General features: G+C 47.4%; 1 long non-coding RNA gene across 9 annotated transcripts in view; it reads right to left on the bottom strand.

Moving 5' to 3' along the window:
• Positions 1 to 12,338, bottom strand: part of LOC149122106 (uncharacterized) — a 159,225-nt gene extending 146,887 nt beyond the window's left edge. For 7 of the 9 annotated variants that reach the window (XR_016221095.1, XR_016221093.1, XR_016221090.1 and 4 more), the window contains exon 1: positions 11,638 to 12,338. This is a non-coding gene — a long non-coding RNA (uncharacterized LOC149122106). The remainder of the gene's footprint in view (positions 1 to 11,637) is intronic. The other 2 variants (XR_016221087.1, XR_016221094.1) reach the window with 2 other exon arrangements.
• Positions 12,339 to 26,017: the final 13,679 nt, after the last annotated feature.

The following is a 26,017-nucleotide window of genomic DNA, read 5'->3' as shown; positions in this document are numbered from 1 at the left end:
ATGACCACAGGAGCCTCTTTCATCTCACCTGCTGCCCTTACCATGTGATTCTAAACCAAGGCTCATGTTCCCTCCCCTTGAATGGGGACAGCCCTCTGCACTGACTCCATAAATAGAATGTACAAAGTGATGCAACCTAAGGGGAGACCATCAAAGGCCTGCAGCTTTGCCAGGTTCTCTGGAATGCTCACCCTGATTGCCCCACCACCAGGCTGTGAGGAAACCCCACATACCTTTTGCAGGATGGGGTGTGAATGTAGAGAGGCCTATATAGAAGGGAAAACCAAGGCGCCCACCCTCAGCCCAGCTGCACTCCAGCTACTGCAGATTCTCAAGCTAACTGAATCCTTATTGTTTCAAACCACTGAGTTGGGCTGCTCTGATCCACAATGGATGGAAACAAAAGCAGCTGCTGGCCTAGTCTCCTTGTCACTTGGATGAGATGGTCACTCTCTCCCAACCAAGTCAAGGAACGTCTGGGCCTTCTCATCTTACCCCAGATCATTGCTATTTGGACTTCACTGCCTAAACTTAGCTTGGCCACCTGCTCATCTCCACTTCTGCCCTGCACTGCTTCACACCCACCACTAGCTCCCCACCCTTCTCAGAAGCCCACCCTTGCCCCTCCACAAAGATTCAAGGCACATGTCAGGGTTGTATCAGGACTTAAAATTGGTGCCATCATCAGCCTTCCAGTGGCTGGAAGAGAGAGAGATCTCCAAAATGTAAAGGGCTCTGTCAGTAGCATGAACACAGAAACAAGCTGTGACACAGTCAGCCTTCAGGAGTGCACCCAGAGCCAGGAGCTTTACATGGAGTCCCAGTGTGTACATCTAAGCAGGGTCACAGGAGGGAGGAGGAAATGCCTGCAAAGGGAAGGGGTCATAGCTGGCAAGAGTACAAGAGAAATGGCCCACTGCCACAACTACTAGTCCAGTCATGTTTTAGGACTTTCTATTTAAAGAGTTACAGAGAGGGAAAGACAGAAAGATTGTCCATCTGCTGGTTCACTCCCTAGATGGCTGCAATGGCCAGCACTGGACCACACTAAAGCCAGGAGCTTCACCCAGGTCTCCCACATGGGTAACAGGGGCCCAAACACTTGGGCCATCTTCCATTGCTTTCCCAGGCCATTAACAGGGAGCTGCGCAAGGAGGGCAGCCAGGACCTGAATCAGTGCCCATATGGGATGTTAGCGTCACAAGTAGGCAGCCTTACCCACTATGCCACAGTGCTGGCCCCTCAAGAAGATCATTATTAAGGTCTTTCCTCACAACTTTTTATATCCAGTAACTATCAACAAAGGGAGTGAGATTGATCAGGAAAGGTTTATTCCCTGTAAACTCAAGGATGTCTTCCTTATAATCACACTTCCTCCATAGATGCTTGTGGGCCATTGATTTCTTTCGCTGCGTGCATGTGCACACGTATGTGAGTGTGTGTGTGTGTGTGTGTGTGTGTTTATAATGAAGCAGATCCTATGTTGAGATTAAGCCATGTATAAAAAACACTGATCTGCCACTTGTAAATCGTGGGCTGTGATATCAGATCTGGGTCCCATCATGACCAAACGTGTGACGTAGTGCTAAGTCTTCTGTGTCTTAATTTATAAAATTGGAGTGATTAAAAAAATAGTTATTTTAGGCCAGCGCCGTGGCTCACTAGGCTAATCCTCCGCCTTGCGGCGTTGGCACACCAGGTTCTAGACCCGGTCGGGGCGCCGGATTCTGTCCCGGTTGCCTCTCTTCCAGGCCAGCTCTCTGCTGTGGCCAGGGAGTGCAGTGGAGGATGGCCCAAGTGCTTGGGCCCTGCACCCCATGGGAGACCAGGAGAAGCACCTGGCTCCTGCCATCGGATCAGCGCGGTGTGCCAGCCACAGCGCACCGGTCGCGGCGGCCATTGGAGGGTGAACCAACAGCAAAAGGAAGACCTTTCTCTCTGTCTCTCTCTCTCTCACTGTCCACTCTGCCTGTCAAAAAATAAAAATAAAAAAAAGTTATTTTCAAAGGAGTTTTTATAAAGGTAACTAACATAACATAATAACTGATCAAGAGCCTGAATAGGAAACTAATAAATTTTGAATTCCTTCTCCCTACGGGCAAATTGCGGCACTGCAGACTGCCAAACCAAGTCATTTCTCCCTACATATTATTTAGAGCTTAACCTAAGTCAGGGCATGTCCTGACTTCTACACTGGAGCCAATTAGTCACTTCTAGGCTATAGCTCTACAGGTCCTAATGCCATGCTAAAACACACATCAGAGACTCTCTCCTTTCCTATTTTTTCCCCAATAGCTGCAATTGCATTTTACCACCAAACAAAACCACATTCTCCTTCTTGGCCGTGTCTAAAGTGAAGCGTTTGCCACCAACCTGCTCAGAACAAATCCCTGCAAAGCAATCTGACCAGAGTCAGGGCCTGATTCGAGTCGGTGATGGGGACTCTGTTAATGAAAGTCTGGCAGAAAGGCCTACAGGGAGTCTGTCCTAGCAAAAGCACAGCAGGAAACAGACTGGGTTAATCCTTTATGTGGCTCCTGATTTTCCAAGCTTTACAAGCACAGCTGAAAACAGCCTATTTTCTCAATTTTTCACTTCAGCATCCCCCTTTAAACCAGCTCTATTCCATAAATACTGCATCTTTAGGGACACGTGTGAGAGGCAGTGATCCTGGTCCAAGTCCCAAATCCTGATTTCCGAGTCCCAAAGCTGTACCCTGCAGGTGTTCGGGAGAGACCATCTCCAAAGTACAACTGCCTTCAAGCATTGTAGAAAACTGAGAATGAAAATGTGTTTTGCTCATGGAAGTGTGTAGGACTTCAGCCTGCACCTTACCCAAAGTCTCATTAACACCTGCCTTAAAAAGAAGGGCTGGTGGCCAGCACTGCAGCTCACTAGGCTAATCCTCAGCCTGCGGAGCCGGCACCCCAGGTTCCAGTCCTGGTTGGGGCGCTGGATCCTGTCCCTGTTGCTCCTCTTCCAGTCCAGCTCTCTGCTGTGGCCCAGGAGGGCAGTGGAGGATGGCCCAAGTGCTTGGGTCCTGCACCCGCATGGAAGACCAGGAGGAAGTACCTGGCTCCTGGCTTCGGATCAGCGCAGCACACCGGCCATAGCGACCATTTTGGGGGTGAACCAATGGAAAAGGAAGACCTTTCTCCACCCCCCCCCCCCACTGTCTAACTCTGCCTATCCGGAAAAAAAAGAGAGAGAGAGAGAATATGACCTATTCCAGACAAGAACTGGACGGAAGGATAGCAGACAGTGAAGGAAGTAACCCAAAATGTCACCCTAGACTTTTCTTTTTTAAATAAATCTTTTTTTAAATATTTATTTATTTATTTGAAAGTCAGAGTTACATAGAGAAGGAGGGGCGGGGGGGTGTCTTCCATCCACTGGTTCACTCCGCTGTCATATCATTCCATGGTAGTAAAAGATGAAACAGTTGGGTAAAGCTTAAAATATATATTAGATGTTACAACTTGGATTTCAGAAATTTAAGAGAAAGAGTGGGCTTTGAGAAGGAAGATAATTCTAAAAAATATCTGATCCCATCTTACCTAAGCACTCTGGTGAGAAAGAAGAAGTCAGGTGTTCAATTCAGTTGTGCTTGATGCCCCAAACACAAAATAAAACAGTGCAGCATCTCAGAGCCTGGCCCTGGAGTTTGACCAGTGGCATTTGAACCACAGCCTTACCACTTTACAGTAGGAAATGTGAGCCTATTAACTAACCTCTCTACAATGCCATTGTCTGATCCATAAAGAAAGAGATGTAACTGCATGTATCCCAGTGGTTGCTGTGGTGATTAAATAAGATAATGCAGTTGGCTCCTAATAGAAGCTCAACAGATAGTGGCTACTGTTATTTTTTTATGAGGCTGCATTCTAGGCAAAGAAAATTTAAGGATGAAGCTTGATCCCTGCCTTCAAGCAATTGCCCGCTATTGTAAATAACTAAAATACAGTGAGAAGTGATTAGGATATAGCTACAGCTACCTCAAACCTTCTTGCGAATCAGATGTGGAATAAGTTACTCATGTTGTCTCAGCTAATGAAACTGTTATCTACAGAAAACACCAGGATCTGCCTATTGAGAAATAATTCAGATGGTAAAAGAATCACACAGTAATAATTCAAAGTGCGAAAAAATCACTCAAGGGCTGGTGTGGTACAGTGGGTTAAGCCACTGTCTGTGATGTCATCATCCCATATGGGCACCAGTTCAAATCCCAGCTGTTCTACTTCCAATCCAATTCACTGCTAATGCACCTGGGAAATCAGTGGAAGATGGTCCAAGTGCTTGCACCCCTGCCACCTACATGGGAGAACCAGATGAAGCTCCTGCTTTCAGCCCAGTCTGCCCTAGCCCAGCCCCAGCCATTGGGCCATGAACCAACAGAATATTTCTCTGGCTCCCTAACTCTGCCTTTCAAATAAATAAATCTTTAAAAAAAGAAAAAGAATGAAAACAGGGCCCAAACCCAACAGAGAGACCACTGCCTCCCAGGTCTACATCGGCAGGAAACTGGAGCCAGGAGTAAGAGCTGGAGATCAAACACAAGTACTGAGATAGGGGCTATGGATGTTTTAACCACTCCTTCAAGAACCTGGTATCCAGACTGAGAATAATTTGACTGGACAACAATGAAGCAATTAGAGCCTTAAACTCGTTCAGAAAACTTAAGAGCACCCACAGTCTCTTAGTGCTTTCAAGTCTGTATAACTTGAGCTCTATTCCTAGTTAAAAGAGAATTTTCAAATGGAATTCACAAGCTTCTGTCAGTGCTCTTTGTGAAACTAATGCAAAAATGGAAAGTTTAAGATAGGATGGAAATGAGTAAATGCTATTGTGGTTTCCAAGGAGAATTCTACAAACCACAGCCTGGGGCTTTGCAAAGACAGTGAGCTGTCGTAAAGCAAGAGAGAAGGAAGTCAGAAAGAAAAGGATTCTCGAAGTGAAAGGATGAATCAGTGTCCAGTGCCAGAATGTGACAGACTATGGCTCAAAGTCATTTGTGCACATGCCACATGCCACATACTATCTATCCTGGGTACCGCTCCATACATGATCCTATTGGATTTCCAATAGCGAAAGGCACCATTATGTCCACTTTTACAGATAAGAGAACAGGCATACAAAGAGAAGGATTAAAGTAGGAAGAATCTCTGGCCTGTTTCAGTGTTAAAATTGTATGTTCTCAATTCTGCCTGTGGAGGATGAGCACCAGACATTCTGGATAAATAGAAACATCCAGAATTTACAGAGGAGTCTGAACAAACTGGAGAGAAAACAACACTTGCCATGTCCAAAAGAGCTTGGTAGCCAGCAATGCTCTGCAGAGGAGACACTATGGCAGAACTGTTTTGTGATTTCTTTCCGGCCAACACACTCCTTTTGCTGAGAGCTACTGACCTACTCAGAGGTACACATTTTCACTCCATGCAGATACATAGATACATAGTTAGATAGGTAATTACTGGCTCCTGAATATTTGTCATGGGTTGAATAAGACCTGTCTTCCCCAAACTCATACAAGATGGTTAAACTCTACTGTTTTTTTTTTAATTTATTTGTTTTATTTGAAAAGTAGAATTACAGAGAAGCAGAGGGAAAGAGAGAAACAGAGACAGAGACAGAGACAGAGACAGAGACAGAGTGAGTGAGAGTAAGAAAGTGCATGAGAGGTCTTCCATCCACGGGTTCACTCCCCAAATGGCTGCAATAACCAGAGCTGGGCTGATCCAAAGCCAGGAGCTTCCTCTGGGTCCCCCATGTGGGTGCAGGGGCCCAAGGATTTGAGCCATCTTCCACTGCTTTCTCAGGGCATAGCAGAAAGCTGGATCGGAAGAGGAGCAGCAAGTACTTGAACCCACACCCATGTGGGACGCTGGCGCCACAGGTGGCAGCTTTACCCATTATGCCACAGCACTAAACTCTACTACCAGGGCCAGCGCTGTGGTGTAGTGGGTAAAGTTGCCTCCTGCAGGGCCAGCATCCCATATGGGTGCCAGTTCTAGTCTTGGCTACATAGCTTTCTGCTATGGCCTGGGAAAGCAGTAGAAGACGGCCCATGTCCTTGGGCCCCTGTACCCACATGGGAGACCCAGAAGAAGCTCCTGGCTCCTGGCTTCGGATCAGCTCAGCACCAGCTGTTGTGACCAACTGGGGAGTGAACCAGCGGATGGAAGACCTTTCTCTCTCTCTCTCTCTCTCTGCCTCTCCTTCTCTCTGTAACTCTGACTTTCAAATAAATAAATAAATCTTTAAAAAATAAAATTAAATTAACTCCACTATCTTAACATTGAAGGTTGATGGATTAAAGACACAGACTTGATCTAATTATGGCACCTGGGAGGTGTGTTGGGTGGGAGGTTTTAGGCCACAGAGGTGTGCCCTTGGAAGTGGTTCTCAAAGAAATAATTATATTAAAGTTCTAGCCAGCTGTTCTCTTACCTGCCTGGCTCACCACATAATTATTCCTCCATACTCACCATGACCAGTCTCCATCAGATGCTAGATTATGGGGCCACCTAATCATGAACTGTGACCTCCAAATTATACACTGAAATCAAGCCTTTCCAAGAAAAAGATTTTAATTGAAGATATTTTAGTTAAAGGAACCAAAAGCAGACTAATACAATGTTCCTGTGACCTTCTCACCAATCCTTATAAAACTTTACCTTTGGTGCTTTAACGTGATGGACTCTGTTTGAGGAAATAGTAACCAACATGACAGGCTTAGGTGACCAAGCATTGCTGTGACAGACATGTGCTCCCCTGAAACATGAACCTGATGCATGATGGGAGTCTTATAATATGTATGCAGCTCACAGACCATGAACCTCTCCCCTATTACTCAAAGTAAGTAAAATCAAAAGCAAATGATTTGCACATAGAAAGATTTCAGAGACCCAGAGGAAAAGTGAAGAACATAGATAGAGATTGTGATTATATTTTAATTTTTATTCCACCCAAAAATCACAACTTTGGAAGAGAAATGGGTATGAAGTATCAACATAGCAGAAGCTAATGCAAGACTCAGCTTCCCGACTCATGACTTTAAGAGATGGCTGAGCCATGGCAAAAGACAGAGGAGATTTTATTAGGACAAGCAAGAATGCGAGACAGTAGACTCAAAGTCAAGATCGAATATATGACAGTGTCATCAAAAAGATGAAAACTTCATCTAAAATATATGTTACTGGAAACTAACAAGCTACCAGACATGACACAGGAAAGGTTCTCAGATAAAAGTTACAGGTAAGGAAGTTAAGATGAGAATATATTGTCATTCCAGAAGGATGGCACCACGAGGGAATTCATACCCCTTCTCCCTTTTTCCTCTTAAAATATCCATGACATTTTCTGTCAAAGGGTAAAAAAATTCACATTAACACCCAAAGTGTTCGACAAGAATGTTAGCATATTTCATATTCTGTAGCAAATGTATACTCTGTCTTAAAAAGTTGGAGAAAATTACAAGTTGGTACCAGCTGCCAACCCAGTCCCAGAACTCTGCCTCCCAGGGGACATCGAGTCAAGAGAAGAGAGCAGCATGGCCCGAACACTGGCGGTGAGCTAAGTGCTGACACTGTACCCGTAGATGCACAACCAGGCCAGGCACGAGGGACCTCACAGTGCTAAGTTCAGATTTGAGCCCCAGATCCAACGAGTGCCATTCCTCTCATCTAAGAGGCGTATGCAGCAATCACCCAAGCCCCAGCCACACCCTGATGCTGCAGTAGTACTGACAATATGACTACAAGAAGACAGATGCTGGCTTGACCCTTGCTGCAAATGGAGATTTATCAGGCCTCAGTCTCGCTCCCTTAGCTTGTAGTCCCTCTGTATTCATTATAATGATTATGAGTCAATTCTTTATTAAAAATCAACTCCTTAAATTAAGGAAGACATGCATAGGTCAGACTGGCCCTAAAGATCAAATTGCAACATGCAGAATTCAATTATCACCTCCACAGTTAATGTCTTAATGCTAGACTCCATTTTGAGATGCTTCTCAGCAACACTAGACCTTGATCAAACTAAGCAATAACAACTAACCGTTATAGTAAACATTTACCAGGAAAAAAAGAAAATTCTTGGGGAGAATATAAAGCAACTAAAACACCCACAAACCCAAAATGCAACAGTGATTTTATGTTTATTATTTATTTATTTATTTGAAAGACAAAGAAACAGACCTCCTATTTGCTGGTTCATTACCCAACAGCAGATGCAGGACCAGGTTGAAGCCTAAAACTGGGAACTAAAGCTGAATCTCCCACCCCGGTGACAGAAATTCAACTACCTGAGCCATTAGCCTGCTGCCTCTAAAGGTGTGCATTAGCAGCAAGTTGGAATTAGAAGTGGAGCTGGGACTCAATCCCAGGTACTCCGATTAGGGACGTGGGTGTCCCATGTAGTATTTTACCTACTAAGCCAAATTCCCACTCCAAGCAGCCATTCTAGGAAAGTGGTTTAACCATTTCTTTTCAAGTGAAACATACATTTAGTATACAACCTAGAAATTCATCTCTAGATATTTACTCAAGAGAAATGAAAATATATATTTGCAAAAAAGCTAGTGATAAGTGTTTACAGTGGCTATATTCATATTCATCCAAGCCAGGAAATGCCCAAAGTAGCAGGAAGTATGCATTTCCCCCAGAACAATGAAAATGCACATCCACAGGCAGACTGGGACAAGATCACATACTTCAGTAGGAAAATAGTGAATATTAAAGTAGGAAGGGTAGAGAGGAGGAGGGCAGGGACAGGTTGAGTAACAGGTATCAGAATACAGTTAGAATAAGTTCCAGTGTTCAACACCACAAGAGAGCAGGTGCAGTTCAGAGTAACCCACTGTTCTGAAAAGAACCAGAAGACAGGAACTCTAAGGCTCTAAACAAAATATATAAGGATGTAGAAATGCTCATTACCCTGATTTGGTCATTACATACTGTATACAAGTACTGAATTAGAATACTGTATCCCACAAATAAAGATAAATATTGTATGTCCATTAAAATCAACATTTTAAAAATAAAATATGAGCAGAAGTCTTGGACACTTCATGATGGAATGCTGTGAATGGACAAGAAGCCCCTCCTTGCAGGCCACAATAAAAGTGCTGGGCATCATTAGTCATTAGAGAAATACACATTAAGACCCCATGGGGGGGCTCGAAAGTGTGACACAGTGGGTTAATGCCCTGGCCTGAAACACCAGCATCCAATATGGGAGCCGGTTTGAGACCCGGCTGCTCCACTTCCAATCCAGCTCTCTGCTATAGCCTGGGAAAGCAGTGGAGGATGGCCCAAGTCCTTGGGCCCCTGCACCCGCATGGGAGACCTGGAAGAAGCTGCTGGCTTCTGGCTTTGGATCTGTGCAGCTCCAGCCATTGTGGTCAATTGGGGAGTGAACCATCAGATGGAAGACATTTCTTTCTTTCTCTCTCTCTCTCTCTCTCTTTCTCCCCTCTCTGTATAACTCTGACTTTCAAATAAATAAAAAAAATCTTAAAAAAAAAAAAAGACCACATGGGGTGCTCTTACACAATACAATGGCTAGTGTAAAACAACTGATGGCCCTGAATGTGGGCAAGGATGGGGAGAAAACAGAATTCCCAAACATCACCTTAGAGAGTATAAAATGGTACGACCACATTGTAAACCAGTTTAGCAAGTTCTTCAAAAACCTTACACCTACTCTAGAAGCCAGCTATCTTACTGGTAGGTGCATTTCCCCCAGAACAATGAAAATGTGCATTCACAGGCAGACTGGGACAAGATCACATATAACAGCACCTTTGCTCATCACAGCCAAACACGGGAAACCATGCAAATGGCCATCAGAGTAAGAAGGGGTTGCCAGCTGCCAACACGGGTCTGCTCACGTCCTGCAGGGTGCTCAGCCATCACAGGGAACACACGAGGGTTCTGTGCAGCAGCAAGCATGGCTGAGCCACAGGCTCTGGAAGCAACATGACGTCTCATTCCACTAACAGGACGCTCCAGAACAGACAAAACCCGCGGCTGGTGAAACACATCAGGAGTGGAGAGCAAGTCTGAGGGGGCTGCAAAAATTGGCGGGAAACTGGGATAAAAGCTCAGTTTATGTTGGTGCAAAACTTTTTGAAAGCCATGTGTACAAAGACGCTTCTAAAAGATCAGGTAAAGCGTGTATAAGAAATGACGCATGGATTTCAAAACTGTTTTGCATCAAAGTAAGCTTACATTTTAATTCCAGTTTTTCTAGAAACTTTTTTTTTTTTTTGACAGATAGAGTTAGTGAAAGAGAGACAGAAAGGTCTTCCTTCCGTTGGTTCAGCCCCCAAATGGCTGCTAGGGCCGGCGCACTGCACTGATCCGAAGCCAGGAGCCAGGTGCTTCCTCCTGGTCTCCCAAGTGGGTGCAGGGCCCAAGTACTTGGGCCATCCTCCACTGCCCGCCCAGGCCACAGCACAGAGCTGGACTGGAAGAGGAGCAACCGGGACAAAATCCGGCGCCCCAACTGGGGCTAGAACCCAGGGTGCTGGCGCCGCAGTCAGAGGATTACCCTAGTGAGCCGCGGTTCCAGCCGACATTACAAGATTTGAAAAAGAAACACACACACACACACACACACACACACCATAACTACAGGGCCCTATCATGGTAGCTCTCTGCTGCAGACATTCAGAGGAGCTGCACTAGAACGCAGACAGAACTACTCCAATGGCCATGGAGGCAGGAACGCTAGAGCCCCGGGAACGAGCCTTCCATGACCCACTGGAAGAATGCAGACGACCCTCACAAAGATAACGCTGCCCCACAAAAGCAAGACACACATATCCGGGAAAAATAAAACTGGGCATCAGAAGACCAGAGCAGTGGTGGAACACAGCCCAAGAGGGAGTCCTGGGTTTCAGTACGGTTCTGTTTTTACTTTCTTTTTTATTATTATTATTATTTTTTTTTTTTTTTGACAGAGTGAACAGAGAGAGAGACAGAAAGAAAGGTCTTCCTTTTGCCGTTGGTTCGCCCTCCAATGGCCGCCGCGCTGATCTGATGGCAGGAGCCAGGTGCTTATTCTGGTCTCCCATGGGGTGTAGGGCCCAAGCACCTGGGCCATCCTCCACTGCACTCCCTGGTCACAGCAGAGAGCTGGCCTGGAAGAGGGGCAACCGGGACAGAATCCGGCGCCCCGACCGGGACTAGAACCCGGTGTGCCGGTGCCGCAAGGCGGAGGATTAGCCTAGTGAGCCACGGCGCCGGCTCTGTTTTTACTTTCATCGTAACACTAGTGCCACGCGTGCTGGGTCTGTGACAGTCCCTCAGCTGTACACCTGTGAATTCCGCAGGCACACTGCAGCACAGGTCACACTTCAGTACGATTCAGAAAAGAGAGGCGGCGATGGCCTCTTCTCACTGAGGCGCCACGGGTACTTCTGGCCACAAGATGTTCTCAGGGCCGGCGGGAAAAGTTCTTGCTCACTCTCCCTCCCTCCCTCCCTCCTTCCTCTCCTCCCGTCTCCTACTCTCTCTCCCCCTCTCTCCCTCTCTTCCACACCTTCCTTCCTCCATCAACCTTCCCTGTAGGAGGGGAAAATACCCGTTTCTCAGGAACAAAACTGAAAGTCCTGAGGTGAAAACTTACGGAAGCCGCCGTGGAGAACCGCTAGGGCCCCCGCAGAAAATCACGAAGAGTTCCAGCACGTCCCCGAAAACGGCGTGGCCACCACGGGCCTGACCCTTGGCTGGGCGGGGTCTTTCCCAGCCTCGGACACCAGCTCCTGGCGGCTCCTGGCCGTTTCTTCAACGCTCAGGCTGGAACCCAGGCGCGCGGGAGCAGCAGGTCACGCGCCAGCAGCACTTCCGGGTCACAGCGTCCCGCCGGGGAGCGCTGCCCACGGGGTGGGCGTCCAGGCGCAGCCGTTGTCCCGCGGGACGCTGCCCGCCTCCCACAACTGTGTGCAGGTGCGCTTCTGGCTGCTCGGCCCTTGGCATCCAGGGAGGCTGCAGGTGCCGGATCAAGTACTTGCGACTTGAATGCTGCAACCGACACAGCTGCCCCAGAGTTCTCGTGTGGTTGTCGTCCCTGGACCCAGAGGCCCTGTCCATGGCTGGGGGAAGAAATGGTGAAGAAAAAAAGTCTTCAGCCCAAAGGAGAAGCAAAATGGAGCCCCACAGACTGCCGGCCTCGGCAGCTGCCCGGGCCTTGGCCAAGGTGGGCAAATGGTGGGTTGCAGAATTTTTTGAGGAACAACCATACTATTTTCCATAGCGGTTGTACTAATTTACATTCCCACCAACAGAGTATGAGTGTTTCCCTTTCTCCACATCTCCTCCGATATATTATCTTTCTTTCTCCACATCTCCTCCGATATATTATCTTTCTCATTTTTATGGCAGCCACTCTAACAGGTGTGACATGACATCTCATGGTGGTTTTAATCTGCATTTCTCTGATGAATAGAGATGCTGAATTTGTTTTCATACACATGTTAGCTATTTGTACATCTTATTTTGACAAATTTCTAGTCAGATCTTTTGCCCATTTTTCAGCTGAGTTATTGATTTGGCTACTATTTAATATGAGCACCTTATCTGTTTGATATTGACCCCTTACTAGATGTATGGTTTCAACTGTTTTCCCCTTACTCTGTTGATTGTTTTCTTGTGTGAGGTAATCCCACTTGTCTCTTTCACGTTTGTTACCTGTGCTTTGAGGTTCATATCCCAAATAATAACTGCCCAGACTAGCTTTTTCCTATGTTTCCTTCTATTAGATTTCACAGTTTCAAGTCTTACATTTATGTCCTGTGAGATAAAAGCCTGACTTCATATTTCTGCGTGTGGTTATCCAGTAGTCCCAACATCCCATATCAAAGAGACTGTCCTTTCTCAATTATGTGTTCTCGGCAATTTTTTCACAGATAAATTGATCAAATAATTGAAAATGAATCTTGATGTGAATGGAAGGGGAGAGGGAGCGGGAGATGGGAGGGGTGCGGGTGGGAGGGAAGTTATGGGGGGGGAGCCATTGTAATCCATAAACTGTACTTTGGAAATTATTTTTACTTAATAAAAGTTTAAAAAAATAAATTGATCATAAACATTCTGACTTGTTTCTGGGATCTCTATTATGTTCTATTGTGTCTATTTTTATACCAGTACAATGTCTTGATTACTATATCATTCTGTATATTTTGAGAGTAAGTAGTGTGATGCCTCCAGCTTTATTCTGTTTGCTCAAGATGGCTTGCGGATTTAAGGTTCCTGTGGTTTCCTATGAATTTCAGGATTGTTTCTTCCATTTCTATGAAAAGTGTTACTGGAATTTTGATAAGAATTTCATTGAATCTATAGATTGTTTGGGTAGGATGGACATTTAAAAAGTATTACTAATTATTCCAATCCAAAGTCATAAAATATCTTTCCATTTATTTGTGTCTTCCTCCATTTCCATTATACAAGTTTTTCACCCCCCTGATTAATTTTTTCATATTTTTGGTAGCTATTGTGCATGGAGTTTTCTTCATGCCTCTTTTGGACAGTTTGTTATCAGTGTTTAGAAACTTGTCTAGTCTTTGTTGCTGATTCTTCATCCTGCAACTTTACTGAATTTATTTTTGGTGCTAACAATTGGAGGAGGAGTATTCAGTGTTTTCTACGTGTAAGATTATTTCACATGCAAATAAGGACAATTTAACTTCTTTCTTTCTGATTTTATTGCCGTTTTATTTCTCTCTTGCCTAATTGCTCTGGCTGGGACTTCTACTACTATGTCAAATAATGATACAATTAGGCATCCTTGTCTCATTCCTCATCTTAGAGGGAAACTTTCAATGTTTCCCCATTAAGTATGATGTTACCTGTGGATTGGTCATATATGGTTTTCATCGTGAAGTGGTACAGTCCTTCTTCCACTTTCACTAGCTTGTTGACAGCTTTTATCCTAAAACAATGCTGAATTCTGTCCAATGCTTTTTCTGCATCTTTCAAGGTGATAATACAGTTTTTGTCCTTAATTCTGTTAATGTGATATATCATATTTACAGACTTCCCTGTGTTGAACCATCCTTGCATCTCTGAGATAAGTCCCACTCTGTGATGACCCATGATCCTTTTCATGCACTATTGAATCCCATTTGCTAGTATTTCATTGAGAATTTTTGCAATCACATTCGTCAGGAATATTGGCCTATAATTTTCTTTCACTGCAGTATCCTTGTCTGGTTTTGGTTTTACAGTAATGCTGGCCTCATAAAATAAGTTTGACAGTATAGCTTCTTTTGCAATATTTTTGAAAAGTTTGAAAAGGACCGGTATGATTTCTACTATAAATTATTAGTAGAATTCAGCAATGAAGGCGTCAGGTCCTGGGCTTTCTTTGGTAAGAGAATTTTTATTAATGATTTAATTTCTTTACCCATTATTTATCTACTCAACTTTTCTATTCCTTCATGATTCAGTTTGGTGGGTTATATGTATCTAGGAATCTATCCGTTTTTCTGTATGGCTGTGTAATTGATAAAGTGACCTCCTATAATCCTTTGTGTATTTGTGGTATCAGTTTTAATGTTCTCTCTTTCATTTCTGATTTTATTTGAGCCCCCTTTTTTCCCTGGCCTAGCTAAGGATTTGTCAAATTGTTTTGTCTTCTCAAAGAGCCAACTCTTGGTTTTATTGGTCTCTCCTATTCTCTTACTGATCCCTATGGCTTCTCTGATATTTATTATCTCCCCTCTGCTAACTTTAGGCTTAGCTGTTCTTTTCCTATTTCTAGTTATTAGAGCTATGACAACAGATTGCTTATTTGAAAACTTTCTTCTTGTAGGTATTTCTTGCTCTAAACTTCTCTCTTAGAATTGCTTTGGCTGGGGCTAGTGTTGTGGTGCAGAGGGCTAACGCCCTGGCCTGGGGCGCTGGCATCCCATATAGTCACCGGTTCGGGGCCGGGCTGCTTGGCTTCCGATCTGGCTCTCTGCTGTGGCCTGGTCCTTGAACCCCTGCACCACGTGGGAGATCCGGAGGAAGTTCCTGTCTCCTGGCTTCAGATCAGCGCAGCCAGCTGGGGAGTGGGCCATCGGATGGAGACCTCTCTCTCTTTTTTAAAATTTATTTATTTATTTGACAGAGTTAGACAGTGAGAGACAGAGACAGAGAGAAAGGTCTTCCTTCCATTGATTCATCCCCAAAATGGCCACTACAGCCAGAGCTATGCCGATCTGAAGCCAGGAGCCAGGTGCTTCCTCCTGGTTTCCCATGCAGGTGCAGGGGCCCAAGCACCTGAGCCATCCTCCACTGCCCTCCCGGGCCACAGCAGAGAGTTGGACTAGAAGAGGAGTAACTGGGACCAGAACCTGGTGCCATATGGGATGCTGGTACCACAGGTAGAGGATTAACCAAGTGAGTCACAGCGCCAGCCCCTGTATCTATCTCTATGTCTCTCTCTCTCTCTCTCTCTGCATCTTCTCTCTCCGTGTAACTCTTCAGATAAATAAATAAATCCTTAAAAAAAAAAAAGAATTGTTTTGGCTGCTGCCACAGATTTTGATATGTCAGTTTCCACTTCATTTGTCTCAAGATACGCTTTAATTTCTTCATTGACCCAGTGATTATTCAGGAGCATGTTGCTTCATTTGAATTTTATCTCACATGGAGATAAGAACCTGGAGTAAATACAGCTGGGGACCTTCCCCCTCTCCCCACCACAGAAGTTGGAGTCATTTTTCTTTCTTTTTTTTAAAGATTTATTTATTTATTTATTTGAAAGACGGTGACAGAGAGGGAGAGACAGAAAGATCTTCCACACTCGTGCACTCCCCAAATTCTCGCAACCACTGAAGCTAGGCCTGGCGGGCCTCAAGTCAGAAGCCTGGAACTCCATCTGGGTCTCCCATGTGAGTGCAAGGTCCCTAGTGCTTGAACCATCTTCTGCTGCTTTCCCAGGTGTGTTAGCAGGAAGCTGTATCAGAAGCAGAGCATCTGGGACTCAAACCAGCACTGGGTCACAGGATGCTGGCATCACAATGGGCAGCTTTGCCTGCTGCACCACAACACCAAGCCCTGGAGTCATCTTTTCCATGAGTACCCAACAGATACATCAAAGAGCACCAATGTCCTTCACGCTGGTCTACACTGGCCAGGGCACACTTCTATAGCTCCCAACTACCCACATCAGAAGGCCTCCCTTCTGACGCCCACAGCCTCACTGATGCTTCCTAAGCCTCTTCCAAGCCAGGTCTCTTCTCAGCAGCAACCCCTACCGAGAGGCAGCTGAGCCTAGCGAAAACAGCACACCTGGGTTAAGGGAGCCCAGTTTGAATGCAGCTCTCCTCAGCAGCTGCAGGAACCTCCGTCAGGTTATCCAACTTCCACAAGTCTCTGTTTCCTGAACTCTAAAGCAAGCTGACCACACCCAGTGCCACGAGGAATCAGAGGTCACCCAGGTAAAGAGCTGCCCACAATACCTACACAGTGCACTAGAACTGTCCGTTTTATTATGACCGCATTGTCTCATTGTGTTGGCCTTGCATTTCCATGAACTCCTCTCTTCCCTCAGCTTTCTGTTGCCCCCAAGTTACCCCTCACCCCTGTCTCCATATTTCCAAGTCATCTTCTCCTATGGAATGAATTGTGCCCCTCACTCACAAACTCATACATTGGAGTCTCAACCTCCAGTATAACTGCATTTGAAGATAGGGTCTTTATAGAGGTATTGGTGGCTAAATAAGGTCATAGATATGGGGCCCTGCTCATATAGGATTAGTGTCCTTAAAAGAAAAGATATCAGAGAGCTTATATTGTTTCTCTCTCCTTTGCTCACACACATGAAGGAAAAGATATCTGAAGAAAAATGATTCATATAGAAATCTAGATTTACACAAAGGACCAAAAAGCACTGAAAATAGTAACTGTGTGGGGAAATACAAAAAACAAAACAAGTGTCAACAAATTTTCAAGTATTTAAGTCATACAGAATGAATTCTGTGATTACCATGCCATCAGATTAGCAATCAACAATAGAAAGATATCTGGAACATCACCAAATTTTTGGAATCTAAATAACACACTTCTGAGTAACCCATTGGTCAAAGAATACATCAAAAGGGAAATTAGAAGGTATTTTAATGAATTAAAACAATTTAAGAAAAAAAAACTCACCAAAATTTGTGGAATTCAATGAAAGCTGCAAGATGAGGCAGCTATTCCATTCTTCAATATTTACCCCCAAAATATTAAAAGTTTCTGTTGGGGCTGGCACTGTGGCACAGCAAGTTAACGCCCTGGCCTGAAGCACCAGCATCCTAAATGGGTGCCGGTTCTAGTCCCAGCTGCTCCACTTCTGATCCAGCTCTCTGCTATGGCCTGGGATAGCAGTAGAGGATGGCCCAAGTCCATGGGCCCCTGCACCCATGTGGGAGACCAGGAAGAAGCTCCTGGCTCCTGGCTTCAGATTGGCACAGCTCTGGCCGTTGCGGCCATCTGGGGAGTCAACCAACAGAAGGAAGATATCTCTCTCTCTCTCTCTCTGTCTCTGTCTCTGTCTCTACCTCTCTCTGTAACTCTTTCAAATAAATAAAATATATCTTTTTTAAAAAGCTTGTATCTATTTAAATATTTGGACATACTGAATGATTCTATTAGTAGAAAATTCTAGAAATTCAAATTAATGTATAATGATAGAAAGTAGACTAGTGGCTGCCCCGAGAGAGTGAGTAGTGGGACGGAGCACAAAGAAAGTTTGCCAAAGGGCACAAGGAAAATTTTGGGAGACATGGAGATGTTCACTCTCAGGATTCTGGTGATTGCTGGGTGTATTTGTATATATGGATATTGATGTAATTGCTTTCTGTCCAATGAGCATACCATCTCTTCATGTCCTTTGTTGTCCAGTATACCATTTTTACATCCCCTCCAATAAGAAAAAGGTAGCAGCACTGTTATCATTCAGGAGCCACGGCTATTGACCTTGGAAACTGATTTAGTGAAATAACATAGATATTTTGCCTCTCAAGTTATTTGATATTAGTGACATCATTACTCATGTGTGACCATTACATCATCTATCATACACACCATCCATGAACTCTGGCTTCCAGTGGCATTCTTAGAGGTCATTATTTTGTTTCATTGATGATGTCCACACAATGCAATTCTTAATCATAGTGCACAGGAAAACGTGGGAGATAGCTCATTTTCTGTTGGTGTTAAATTTAGTATTTGGTGTTTTATAGCATTGAAGCAGAACAGCACATGTCCCTACCATGTCCTCTATTGAACTCTAGGCTATAATTGCTGCATTCCTCAAATGGTACCTCTATCATTACTGATAACACACCTGCCTTCCATACGCCATCTCCAGCAGGGAGGTAGGGTAGAGGTAAAAGAGCCCATCCTCACAAGGAATTTCTGTCCTCCATTCTGCATGACTTAAGACCAGTCCATGGGGCCAGCACTGTGGCATAGCAGGTTAAGCCTCCACCAGCCGTGCTATCATCCCATATAGGCACCATTTCATGTTCCCACTGCTTCTCTTCCAATCCAGCTCTCTGCTATGGCCTGAGAAAGCAATAGAAGATGACCCCAGTGCTTGGGCCCCTGCACCCTCATGGGAGACCCAGAGAAATCATCTCCTGGCTCCTGGCTTCAGACCTACTCAACTCTGGCCATTGTGGCCATATGAGGAGTGAACCAGCAGATGGAAGACCTTTCTCTCTGTCTATCCTTCTCTCTCTAACTCTGCCTCTCAAAAAAATTAATAAAATCTTTTAAAACAGAAAAAGAAAAAGACCAGCACATGAGAGCACTACATCACCACTGAATCAACAGCAAGAAACGGCCTCTGTTGGAGCTCATTGCACTGTAGAGCAATAGTCTTGAAAGTCCTCTGAGAATACAGGTGCAGCCAGGGACCACCATATACTTGGCACAGAGTCTGCAGAGGGGCTGGGGAGACCACCTGGTAACCAGAGATAAGGGGGTTGGGGGAAGCACAGGATAAAGGAACCTGGTCACCACCTTTGCTACCTTTTGGTGCTGTGGACCAGAGACAGCACTGCAGTTGGGGAGTGTGTGATGACACACCGATCTACCCACACACAGGGCAAACACCAGAGTCAGCAGCGAGCGAGCTGTCAGTATCCAAAATTCTGAATATATTTTATATCTAAGAATCACCCCAAATCAACATGTTTGCACCATTTTGGTGTCCCAAGGTCACACAAACAAGCACCATGCTAGCGACCCAGAGTGACCCATTTGCCTCTGGAATCCAGTGCTGGTCAGTGGGTCCAGGATGATGCCATACATGCCTCGTAGAGGTAAGAGTCCCCAGGGCATCTGGTTGAGCCCACATACTTGATAGAATCTTGGCAAGTACCCCAAAAGGAGAAACGGGAACAGAGACCACCACATACGCCACTGGCGTGCTGATCTTCCCACCAAAATGGCTGCCACCCCTCACCCTGCTGGTCTCAGACTCTGGACAGAGACAGAGGAAATCTCCAGGGATGTTTTTCCAGCAACTGGAACCCACCTGGAACCAGATGTGGATGCAGGCTGCCCTGATACCCCTGACTGGTCACAGCCCACAGGGTGGGACACAGATGATTTTCCAGGAAGGCCCTCCTGACCACTGGGGCCTCTGAAGCAGAAAGGCCAGGACAGGAGCCCTGTTTCTCAGGGAAGCAGAGAAGGGGAGGCTGCTCCCTGCCTGAGTGAGGGAGAGCCTGCAAGCTGAGAGAGAAATGGATGTGCTTCTTTACACCGCTGAGATCCCAGGGTATTGTTGCTGTAGCAACCGAGCTCACCCTGAGTGAGGCAGAGGATGATGGCCGGGCACTGGCACCAAACCAGCAGTACAGGTGGCAGTGGGTGATGCAACAGGAAGACGTGTGGGGACGGGTCAGCACCAACATGCCTCCTGCTGTTGGCAATGATTAAGAATCTCATCATTGAGAGTGTTTGGGTTAGCCCAGCCCAGATTCCTATTTGGGTTCTCTTTTATTTGACAGGACCACAAGGGGATGGAGCTGTTTCATAGGACAGGAATTGTACCCTCCACTGAAGTCATCCCCTGGAGGATGGACATCAGGGGTGGGAACTGAGAAGCAGGAAGCTGCCCCTCCATCTGAGCACACTGCTGCCCATGTCAGCTTCTCCCTCACGCTGCAGCCCTGCCCTCTGCCCCAGCAGCCTCCTGAGCCTCCCCTGCTGACTCCCCAAGAGGTCCTTCCATGACAGCCCCAGGACACAGAGGCTGACCCATGACCCACAGCTCATTCCCTCTAGGAGGCCTCCACTTGTGGGAGGAGCCTTGCCCTTCCTCACCCAGCTCGCTGCTGTGGATGACAGGTCTTCAAACAGTTCATGGAAAATGTACGTATGATTAACAAACTATGCATGGATTTCAAAAAGCTTTGCACCCAAATAGACAGCTTTTAATTACATTCTCCCATGAACCCTTGCATTTCAAATCCTTGAATTTTATTCCAAGGGAACTACATTGAATTGGCCTTCATGGCCATTTAAATGTAGTGCCATTGATATAATAAAATATTGGCAGAAAAAAGAGGAACTGAATCTCCCTTGTGAGACCAGCATCATGGCACAGCATGTTATGCCACTGCTTGCAACCCTGGTACTCCATATTGGAGTCTGGTCTCAGTCCCACCTGATATGCTTCTGATCCAGCTCCCTACTAATGTGCTTGGGAAGGCAGTGGAAGATGGTCCAAGTGCTTGTGCCCCCGCCACTCATGTGAGAAACCCGAGTGGAGTTCCTAGTTCCTGGCTTCTGTCTGTCCCAGTCTTGGCTGTTTCGACAATTTGGGGAGTGAATCAGCAGAAAGAAGATATTCTTTCTCTCTCTCTCTCTCTCTCTCTCTCTCTCTCTCTCTCTCTCATACTCTGTGACTCTGCCTTGCAAACAAATAAAACTTTTTTAAAACAAAATCTCATTCATCACTGGGGCCACCTTCTCTTCCAGGTTCGCCCATAGACAGAGTCCGTAAACCACAGGGAGGCCTCCAGCCACAACAGGGTTGCTGCTGACAACTCCATGGCTTTCTAAGTACTGCCGTGGCTCCCGCCTGCAGCCTGGGCAGTACTGGTTCTGAACAAACCACACTGCTAACAGTCAGCAGGCCAGAACCAACCTGACCTCCAGGTTGTGGGCCTGGCCTGGGAGTTGGAGACAAGAGCTAGAGGGCAGCCCTGGCCAGAGGGGTTGAGAAATCAGCTTCCCAACAGCTCCTGCGGACAGTGAGGGGAGCATGGGACCAGGGCCCCAGGCTTGCAGGGAAGATGTCCTGGCAGAGACCCTTCCAGTGAAAGCATGGGCGTCTCCCAAAATGGTGGGATCCACGGACCTGACCCGACTCCTGAGTGGGTCAGTCTGGGACTGGGAATGTTATGGGCTGGGTCTGGGCCTAAATTAATTTTCCAGACTCTTGCCTTTAACTTAGAGAAGAATTCTAAATACAGGCCCAAACACAGCCTGCAGTGTGGTAAACTTTAGTTACAAAGTGAGAAAAATACACAGGCCCATTAGGGCTTTATTAATGGAGAATGGGCTAAGGGAAGGGAATCATCATACCCTGCTCTGCTTGTCCTGAGTCTATGAGGAGAGAGCGCTTCCGTCCTTCCTCACTTTTTATGAGCTTTCGAAAAAATGGAAGTGCTTACATGGTACCACCCCGATGTCCTAGATAAGAGGTGGTACTTCCTGGGGAGGGGCCCCCTGATTGACAGGTGAACAGGGCAATACAGCCTTGGTCTTGGCCTTGACTCAACACCCTTCTGATAGACAGCTGTGTGTACAAGGGCAGAGAAGGGAGCTGGCGAAAGAAAGACACAGCATGGGCCCTGGCATCTCTCCCCTCAAGCAAATGCTTAGGAAAGCCTGCAGGCTGAGCTGCTGCCAGGGTAGGAGCTGATGACAAACAGCTGGCTAGGGCAGGAGCTCAGGTCACAGGGCCACTGTCTCCAAAGGGACACTCAGAACAGCCTCTCCCACAGGCACACCCTGGGCAAACACACAGGGCCAACCTCGCATCCCCTGCTGGCAGTGCTGGGTGTGGAGCCCCAGACACCTGGGCTCCAGGCCCAAGCAGTATGACCCTCAGTGCATTACCTGGCCCTGGGCCTGATTCTTGGTCGGCAGATCAGAGATAAAATGCCACACCCAGGGACCTGAGGAGGAGTAAATAGGATAGCCCAGACAAGGGTCCATGCTACACGCTGTGCCCTTCCCTCTGTCCCCTCCCACCACGACAGCAGAGACCACACCCCTTTCTCTTCCCTCCTGAAGGTACCATGGAGCCAGATTTGCAGGTAGCATCTGGGCCCATGCACCTTGTCAACCTCACCCCTCCTACATCACAACCTGGAAAAGAGCAGTCTCCTTTTTCCCTCTCTCTGGCCACCTCTGCATGTACAAAGCACTTAGCACCAGGAGAAATTGTGATTTTTCTCCTGTTCTGTCGAGGTGACCCACTTTGGGCCATTAAAAAGATACTTACTTTTAAAATATATTTGACAGCACAGAAGACGTATTTGAGAAATCAGAGAGCCGAGAACAGTATGAGACATTTAGAATATACAGTGTGGTGATATATTTCTGAAATGTGCAATAATACCTTATAAATTTATATCACATACATGGCACCACATACTTGGCACTGAGAGATTTGTATTATCTTCCCTCTGTGCATTCCAAGTTTCTAGATGATTTCCCTACTGGAACTTCTCCTTTACTATGGGGCCCTGGCCACTTCAGGAAAAAGTGAAAAAAATCAGGACTGCAGAGTTCAACCCTTGAGTTGTCCCACCAAACAGCTCCACAGGAACCCAGAGGGAGCCTGACACAAAGGGGCAGGTGCTCTGGATTGCACCACTGGTTCCATGGCACCCTTGCCAGAGCCCTGCCCTCTTCGCTTGGGCCCTGGGGAAAACACAGGCCCCACTTGTGGTGACTTTTGATAAAGCCAGGACTGAGGACCCTGACCCCCTGCCACAGCAGAGCCACTTGGGGTTGGCTGGCAGGCTTCTGTGACATCACAGTCACTGAGGATGCACACTCTGGGCTGTGAGGTGACAAGCGACCAATAGTGCGTCTACTGCCCAACTGACCAGGTGTTGGTAGCATAGGCAGGAGGCACATTTGGCAGAATCCAATGGATTCACGATGGAGGTGAGTGGGATTTGCTCTTGGGGAAGGTCCTGCCCAGGTGGGTGACACTGGTCTCCCACGCTGGGTCCCATGGGTGATGTGGCTGTGCCTGTGTGTGAACACCACAGGAGCAGAGCCCTTGGCCCTGGGACTCAGAGTAATTCTCAAGGAAGGGCTGGAGCAGCGGGCTGGAGGGGTCTGGTCTGTGTACTGAGGTCACGTGCTGTGGGTGGGAAGGGCCCTAGCACGCAGGCTCACCTTGCGCTCCCTAAGCACCACTGTCAGAGGTGATCTCTGCGGCCATGTAGCCACAGCTCTCAGCCGTGCACGCGGGCCCATGGCTCACTTGAAACGCAGGAGCGGCTCCAGAGCGCCCTGTAAGAAGTGGCAGCTAATTCGCAGACTCAGTGTTTCCCTGCACCTGCCAATCTCCTGTCTCTCAGGACACAAATGAGTCCCGTGCCCTCTCTTGAGGTTGACTGGAGGGACTCGAAGTCCTGCCGGACTCCCAGATGCCCTGAGCAGTGCTGCTGAGCTGGCCTCTGCCTTTACTCCTAGCTACCCCTAAAAGAGAACTCAGTGCCTGGGTGTTTAGGTGGCACAGGAAGCCAGAGTGGGCTTTCAGGAGACCTCAGCTGAAATCTGGAATGAGGAGCACCTGATACTCTGGGAAGAGGCTTTCTCAGAAACCCTTCAAGCACATTGGAGGGCACTTTGCTGAAGTTGGAGGGAAGTCCTGGCCCACTCTGTGTGGCAATAGCAAAATACCTGAAGCTGCGTTGCTTAGAAAATGAAAGTTCACTTTAGCTTGTGGCTTGACCAGCCCGAGAGTGTGGCACGGGCACCAGCTTCTGGTGAGGGCCTCATGGCAGACGGCATTACCCAGCAGGAGCCCAAGTGAGATGGGGCTGGAGGAGGACAAGACCTGTCCCTGATAGCAACCCCAGGGCAGGCATAGTGGGGAAGATACCACTGGGACACCTTCATCCCATACCGTACCACCCGGGATCCATCCCCAGCCTCGGCTCCTGAGTCTGACTCGAGAGCAAAACATCACCCCGAGTGGAGAAAAATGCAATCTGGAGACCACTAACCCTAGGGAATCTGGAGAATGAACTCAGGCAGAGAAAGGAAACCCATAGGCATCTTCCATACAATTAAGAATATTTGACTGCTGAAGCTGGGTGATCCCCACTCATCATTCATTGTGTTATTTTACAGCACTTTGTGAATCTCCAAAAGAATGTACAATGATATTTAAAAGAGGAGAAGCTGAGTGGGGAGGGGAATAACAGAATCAGTTAAAACCCAAGTCTTGCTGGACAGCATCTCTGCACATGACACAGCTGTGTACTCGTTCCCACCCGCAGAGGAGGCCAGCAGGTGTATTGGTGACCAGGGCCCTGGACACTGTGGTCCCCATGCCAGGGCAAGGGAAGTGGGCAGAGAGGCAGAACAACAGGCCCTTGAGGGAAAAGAACCGACTGTGGCCCCAAGGTGGCAGCCTAGGGGCAGTGTGGGGCCCAGGACCAAGGAGGTGCTGGGGGAGGGCTGAGTCGCTTTCCCTGCAGGGAGCAACCTGGTGATCAGCACCCTGGGGAGCTGCGGGCCTGTGGCTGCTCCTGCCCGACATGTGCTGTCCCTGTCCTTATGGTCAGCAGCAGCCCGGTGTTACCAGCATGCGGCTCAGGAGCTGGTGCCCAGGAGTTCTCAGCACTCTGTGCCTGAAGCCCTGGTCAGTGTCAGGACAGGGCCCTGGTTCCCGCTCTGGACAGTCTGGGCCATGCCAGCTTGAGGTCCTATGCAGGTGGTGCTCAGCGGGCGGCTCCCCTGCCCTCCATCCCAGGAGGACCCCCTGTGTCCACCTCCTAAAACTCCTGGGAAGAGGGGCTGGAACAGAGCAGGAGGGGTCAGCAGGGGTTGGGAGTGCTGGGGTCAGGCCTGTGGTAGGACAGCAGGCTGCAACCCTGGGAGTCTCCGTTCAGGTCATTCAGGGGCAGCCCCGAGTGTGGGAACTTCAGGAAGAAGGACTGGCCATGATGGGGCACCCTGTTCCACCTTGTGTTCAAATAAAGAGGACTTCACAGTTGGGCTGTAATAAAATGGCAGAGGAAGAAATGAGGGGCAGGAGGTGCAGGTTGCCTGGGACTTGGGACCGTCACGGCAGGTGGCAGAGGGCCCTGACACCCCTGGTTCTGGGGCAGTTCTGCCAGAGCCCTGCCCTCTTCACCTGGGCCCTGGGGAGAACACAGGCCCCACTTCTGGTGACCTTTAATTAAGCTAGGGCTGAGAACCCTGACCCCTGCCACAGCAGAGCCACTTGGGATTGGCTGGCAGGATTCTGTGACATCACAGTCACTGAGAATTGTGCACTCTTGGTTGTCGGCAACCAGTGGCCAGTCGTGCATCTACTGCCCAACTGACCAGATGTTGGTAGCGTAGGCAGGAAGCACATTTCATAGAATCTAATGGATACTCGAAGGAGGTGAGTGAGACTTGCTCTCTGCGTGACCTGTGACGCAGGGAAGGTCATGCCAGGTGGGTGGCACTGGTCTCCCACGCCAGGTTCCATGAGTGTTGTGGCTGAGCTCTCAGCGGCCCCTGTGTGCAGAGTGTGTATATAGTCGTCTCATTCCTCCCACTCTGCTGGGCATCAGTGTAAAATGGGCCTTGGTGTGAGTCTGTGTCTGGACATGGGTTCAAGACTAGGTGTTGGATCAGCTGGTGTCAGGTGGGGCAGTGAGTCCACCTCTGAGAGCCCTAGAGATTCGGGGGCTGGGAGCGGGCCAGGGAGACTTGGGCTCCCTGGAAGACACGTGGATGCCAGGCTGGGGGAGGAGCATCCTTTCCCAGGGCAG

The sequence above is a fragment of the Oryctolagus cuniculus genome, chromosome 15 (genome assembly GCF_051225735.1).
Source record: "Oryctolagus cuniculus isolate XC-2025 breed Fujian yellow rabbit chromosome 15, ASM5122573v1, whole genome shotgun sequence".
In the NCBI taxonomy this organism is placed as follows: Eukaryota; Metazoa; Chordata; class Mammalia; order Lagomorpha; family Leporidae; genus Oryctolagus; species Oryctolagus cuniculus.
This window is presented reverse-complemented; position numbering and strand designations above follow the sequence as displayed.